At 41.3% G+C, this 6,314-nt stretch overlaps 1 pseudogene; it reads left to right on the top strand.

The window, feature by feature from the left end:
• The first annotated feature begins 5,231 nt into the window (after window positions 1–5,231).
• LOC145395934 (5S ribosomal RNA) lies at window positions 5,232–5,350 on the top strand (annotated as a pseudogene).
• The last annotated feature ends 964 nt before the right edge of the window (window positions 5,351–6,314 follow it).

The following is a 6,314-nucleotide window of genomic DNA, read 5'->3' on the forward strand; positions in this document are numbered from 1 at the left end:
AAGTTGGCAGTAACACTCACTCACGTAAGCCTCATGCAGCTGCAAGCCTCTGTTTCTTTGCAAGGCCTTCATTGCACCAGCTACTTTTTTTCTTTGTGTCACTCTACTTTCAACTCTTTTGCACATTTTCCTCTCTTTTCAATCACTGTACCCAGGTGTTTGAACTCTCTCACCAATTCCAGTCTCTCTCTCCATTCACTGTAACATCACACTGGGAATCACCTCTCACAGTAACCATCACTTTACTCTTTTCTACATTTACACTCAAGGCACGACGCTCACAGACATCAGCAATACTCTGCACTAGGCTACCAACTTCTTGTCCGGTACTTCCAAGCAGTACTGCATCATCAGCATACAACAAATTTTATATAGTCCATCCAACACCATTCATTACCAACGTCATCTCTCTCTCTCCATTACTCGTGTTTTTGCTTCCCTCATCATCACCCCATCCACATATATATATATATATATATATATATATATATATATATATATATTGAACAACCATGGGGACATCACATAACCTTGTTGCACGCCCATGCCGATCGGGAACCACTCACTTAGATGCCCATTAACCCTTACACGTGCTTCGCTACCATCATGAAAACTCTTGACAGCACCTACCAGCTTACTATCCACGCCATACATGCACATAACTTTCTACAATCCCTCTCTGTCTACTTTGTCATATGCCTTTTCCAGATCCACGAATGCCATAAACACCTAGTGGTCATTCTCACAAACCTTCTCTGCTATCTGTCTCACTGCAAATACTTGACCCAAACATCCTCTGCCACTCCTAAAACCACACTGTTCATCACTCACTAGGACTTCTGATATCTCTCTTACTTTCTCTATAATAATTCTTCCATATGCCTTCCCTACCACACTCAGCAAACTTGTGCCACGATAATTGTTGCACTCACTTCGCTAACCTTTATTTTTTGTACAGGGGTACAATCACAGCCTTTTTCCACTCTGCAGGCACATTTAATTCATCCATGCCTCTTACATATCGCCAACAAGCACTTCATTCCACTCTCTCCACTACACTTAAGTATCTCTGCATACACGTCATCAACCTCAACTGCTTTCCCATTTTTCAGTCGCTTCACAGCACTCTTTTGTGCGACTGTCATGTCTCCTGGCCCTGCATTCCTTCTCTGCACACCCCCAAAACCAATCATGTTTACAGCCACTCTGCTCTCTCTACTCCCATTCATCAGGATTTCAAAACATTCTTTCCATCTGGTCCTTACTTCACTTCCATGGGTTAATAATCTACCACTTGCATCTTTCAGACCATCACATGTCTTTCCACCGCTCTCTTAACCTCCTCATCCCACCATGCTGTACCTTTTTTCTTTGTTGTTACTCTTGGCACACCACTCACCACTTTAGCATTCCTAACTAAGCAATCCCTATATGCATCTTTTGTGCTTTATCCAGAAAATCCGTTTTTACAGCAAAGCAGTGCTGAAGAATTAATACATAATTGTCCCGACTAGCCCACCATTTTTTTTTTTTTTTTAACCACGGGTGAGTTGGACAACAATTTCATTTGTGATTTTCGCAAGGAAAAACCTACTTTTCATGCATTATATACTACTATATTTTATAGTTTGCTGTTTTTATGGTGGTTTTTGGTTCAACAAGTAGATATTTCTCATTTTCAGGTTGCATGCATGCCCTAAAGAGAAAAAATACTGTGACGTGGATTATGGCAAAAAAGCATATATTGGTATAGTGTTAAAAGTAAGGAAAAGGAGTTGTACAATGAAATTTTTGAGAAGGAGAGGAACTGACCATGCAACTTGCCAGTCTGTGATGATATACAGTATACTGATGATTTTTGGCAGTATATCGTTGGTGGACCTGTCTTATTAGCAGGAACTGTACCTTTTACGATTCAAGAGGTGGACAAAGCCTTTCATGATTATAAAAAGCATATTTCTCAGTGAAAATTTTCAGCATAAATAGCCACAGGCAACTTAGTGGAACTCTTAACTACGGAATATGTAGCCTATAGTGCAGTGTGTCCGTAAGTGCGAGGCGTGGGGGGGGGGAGGCTAGGTTTATGATAGAAGAGTTTTGAGGTAGGATAAGATTGGAGTGCATTGGTGTTGTGATGAGGAGGGGTAGACCGGGATGGTTTGGTCATGTGGAGAGAATGTGGGATGATAATGGGTTGCAAAAATTGATTAGTCATTTTGCCCCTCCCCCCCAATAATATTTCTGGTTGTGCCCCTGCATCTGCCATTTCTTTGATCCTCATCTTCTCAACTTTCAGTCTTTCTCCCTGACTGCTCCTCTCACTCCTGATCCACCTCACTCCTCTCAGCTTGATCTTGCATACCACAATCATATGATCTGACAAACCTCTGCGTCGTCCTCTCACGGCCCTCGTATCAGCAACCATTCCCATCATTGACCTCTCTATGAGCACATAATTAATCAGGCTTCTTTCAACACGATCCCCATTTCCTCTATACCATGTATCTTTATGTGCATCTTTGTGTTTGAAATACGAGGTATTAACGTACAACCTTCTCTCTTGACACATATCCTTTAGTCGCTTCCCATTATCATTTTCTCCTGGTACTCCATAACAACACATAATGTCATCCTCATGACCAGTGCCTACTCTTCCATTCATATCCCCCATTATCATCACCTTATAGCTCCTGGGCATTTCTCCCACAACTTCATCCAGCTCAACACAGAACCTGTCGTTCTCTCTCTCACTCCTGTCCTCACACGGTGCTTACGCTACAATCACCGCCACTTTCACCTTCTCAGACATGAACTTGACATACATACACCTCGAGCTGACACTTTTAGTCTCTCATTCCACTCTGCCACACTTCATTCATCAACAAAGCAAGTCCTTCCTTTAATCTACCTTACCCATTCATTCCTGATCTTACACATTTCATATATGAATAAATAGAGAGAGAGAGAGAGTCTCTCTCTCTCTCTCTCTCTCTCTCTCTCTCTCTCGATATATATATATATATATATATATATATATATATATATATATATATATATATACACACACAGTATATGTAAACTTGGTCCAGTCGGGAAGAGGATCGTGGATAAATGATCTGTTGCTGGAACTGGCCCGTGAACTAATAGGTTTTTGGGTAATCAGGCCCAAATGCGAACATAAGTCTATAAAATATTAAAAATAGATCCCGGTGGTAAATGATTTTTATTAAGACTTTCCACAACCCTGTGGAAAGTTTTATTTTTCTAGTGATTATTATTATTATCACTTTAGTAGAAAGTCAATATTTCAAATTCTGTTTTGCCTAGAGTCTTGTAGCTTGGTCAGCTTAGAAAGCTGTCCACTTTTTTTGTCCAAAAATGGCGGCAATCCGTCAACTGGCTTTACGGATGTTACCCCTACCATAGAAAAGTGATTTAGCCACCCTTTCTCAAGAGCTTCTTAACCTGCCCCGTCCCGACGTTTTCTGGGCAGTGGTACGCCCCAGTCCTGACATTTTTGGACCTTTTTTTTTTTTAGGCTCAAACATTCGCTTTTGGTGAGAAACATCGAAAATTCATAGGGAAATCGCTCACCTGAGGTTTAAAATACTCGATCCATGTACGAGTACCTCCTTACCTGACAGGGTTTTCTAACAGGCTGGCACCAAAGAAAACGAGTTCTATGGGAGGGTAACTATTTTATGCACTCATAAACAGTATTTATTTATTTACTTGGTACGAATTTATATGTAGTAAAAGAGTATATTGGTTTTTAAACAGTAATATGGGCTTTATAAACATTGTTTCACTCACTAACTCATCACCATTCATGACCTTTTTTTCCCACATTACCTGATCATCATTTCTGACTGTTTCTTCCTCTAATGCTATGTAAACTTTGCACTCCATATTGTCATCGATTGGGGAATCACTCTGGCCCTGAATGTCTTTATTGGCCAGGTCACTGGTAACAGATGAATTGCCGAGACAATGGCGTGCAGGGGGGGGGGAGAGGTTATGCGGTGTAAGGCATTGTCCCTGCTTGGCATCTTGTAGAGGAATAGAGGAAGGTGTCCCGTGTATACGTTCCAAAAATCACTCGCGAAATCACTCGCGAAAATTGAAAATTGTGCAAATTAGGGACTTTGCAATGTTGCCGCGTTAATTTATGTCTCCGGGATATGAGTGCACATCATGTGAGGACGTGAATTCATATCTCCAGGACGGGGTGGGTTAAGCTAGGAAGCTAAAATTTTATTGAAACACAGACTGAAGGCAGACACAGTGCAGAAAGGATTATGGTGCTACTCAGTTGATTATTCTCTGAGATCGGCTGGGGTAGAAAAAAACGGGTTTTTACCTGTATTTTGCATGTCACCTGATTTTTCATGAATGATTAAAGCTACAGCCACCAAACTTGGTCGACTAATAGACTATAATGTTTAAGGTGACATGCAAAATATGAGTGACCTTGACTTCAAGGTCCCTTTATAGCTCGTCTTCTAGTAGGTAATGGTTATGGGAAGTTAATCTTTATCAAAATATTCCTTGGACAATTTTGCCGTGTTCTAGTTATTATTATTAATATTATCATTATTAAGTGCGTTTAAGTACTTGGGTGGTGTGGTGGGTAAGGATGCAAGTTTAGAAGGTGAAGTGCTTGAAAGGGTGCAGCAAAGAAGAAAGGTTCCTTGTTCCTTGAAAGCAGTGATACGAAACAGGGAAGTGAGCGTGGAAGTGAAAAACTTACTACATGACAGTATTGTGATGCCAACTCTAACGTATGGCAGTGAACCTTGGACGTTGTTGGAGGGACAGAAGAGTGAGAGCAGTGGAAATGAGTTATTTAAGAGGAGAATGTGGAATCACATGGAGAGACATACTGACAAATGAGGATGTGAAGGAGCATTGTGGTGTGGATGTGGATGTGATAAGAAGTGTTGGGAGAAACACGCTGAGGTGGTTTGGACGTGGAGAGGTTGGAAAGCGAGAGACTGACAAGGAGTGTATGTGAGTGAGGTGGAGGGGGGAGATGGAGGGGGACGCCAAGGATGAGATGAAGAGATCAAGTTGAGAGGTATATGAGAGAGGGGGGTGTGAGCTGGGAGCAGGGCAATGAAATGGTGGGGGACAGGGCGACATGGAGGCGATTTGTTTGTGGCCACCCCTTACGGGATTAAGGCATCTGGCAATAGATAGATAGATTGACAGAGAGATCATTATTATTATTATATTGTTATTATACCACGTTGAGTACACCGCTTCCCGTCCGATCAGCGAAGTTAAGCAATGTTGGGTCTGGTTAGTACTTGGATGGGTGACCGCCTGGGAACACCAGATGCTGTTGGCATCCCTACGTGTCAAGTGGGGTTGGTGGAGGATTAGTGCCCCTCCCTATAAAACAATTAACTCTAAGCCCTTGGCCACCCCGTCTGGGATACATGGCGTCTGGCAATGAATGAATGAATGAATTATTATTATATTAGAATTAGTATTAGTATTAATATTACTATTACCATTACTATTATTCTATGGAAAGGAAATTGACCTATGGGAATACAGATCTCTTGTGAAAACTTCAATACTTAAGGAATTTCACCCACGAAGGAAGAAAAGTCCATTCAGGAAAATAGAAATGTGGGCAAACTGTCTCCAGAGATCAGAAATAGTTCCATTTAGTAAACAGGTCATGAAGTTAAATCCATGACGAAAATTAGTCCACACATTGATCTGGTATAAGGGAAACATAAGTTCAGGGGGAGTATAAGTAAAATGTAGGAAATGAGTTAGTGGCAAAAAAAACAGGTGTGGGTAAGAGGCAGATAACTGAGACATGAGGGAAAAAAAGCTTCTGAGGAAACAGGCCAGCGGGGGAAAAGGATCCAATGAACAGTTTCATAAGGGAAATTACGTATGTGCTGGTTGAGTCCAAGAAGGTATAGAGTGAGATCGACTCATATGCGAGTGAAAATTACTTGATTATCAGGGAAGAATTACCATATTATATGCATATAGGTATATGTGTGCACTAAATGTGTGTGCATATTTTAGGCAACTGTACCTGCAAGAGGTGTAAGCAGAGAACTCCCTGCATCACATGTAGTGTCAAATAAGATGATCAGCAGCAGACCAAGCTTTATCATCCTTAGGGCCAATATCTGTGAAGGCAATCAGCCTTTTAGCAATATGGAAGGTTCAGGTATCTGTCAAACAATATTCCTTTCCTCATTAGTAGATAGGGGTCTGGCGCAACGATACTAAGTACAGGCATTTAAGGCAAGGGTGACAAATCCCGATAAGCCCGAGAGGCATCG

This window comes from Coenobita brevimanus, chromosome 33, assembly GCF_032717465.1.
Source record: "Coenobita brevimanus isolate Jiangsu-jjx chromosome 33, ASM3271746v2, whole genome shotgun sequence".
NCBI classification, from domain to species: Eukaryota; Metazoa; Arthropoda; class Malacostraca; order Decapoda; family Coenobitidae; genus Coenobita; species Coenobita brevimanus.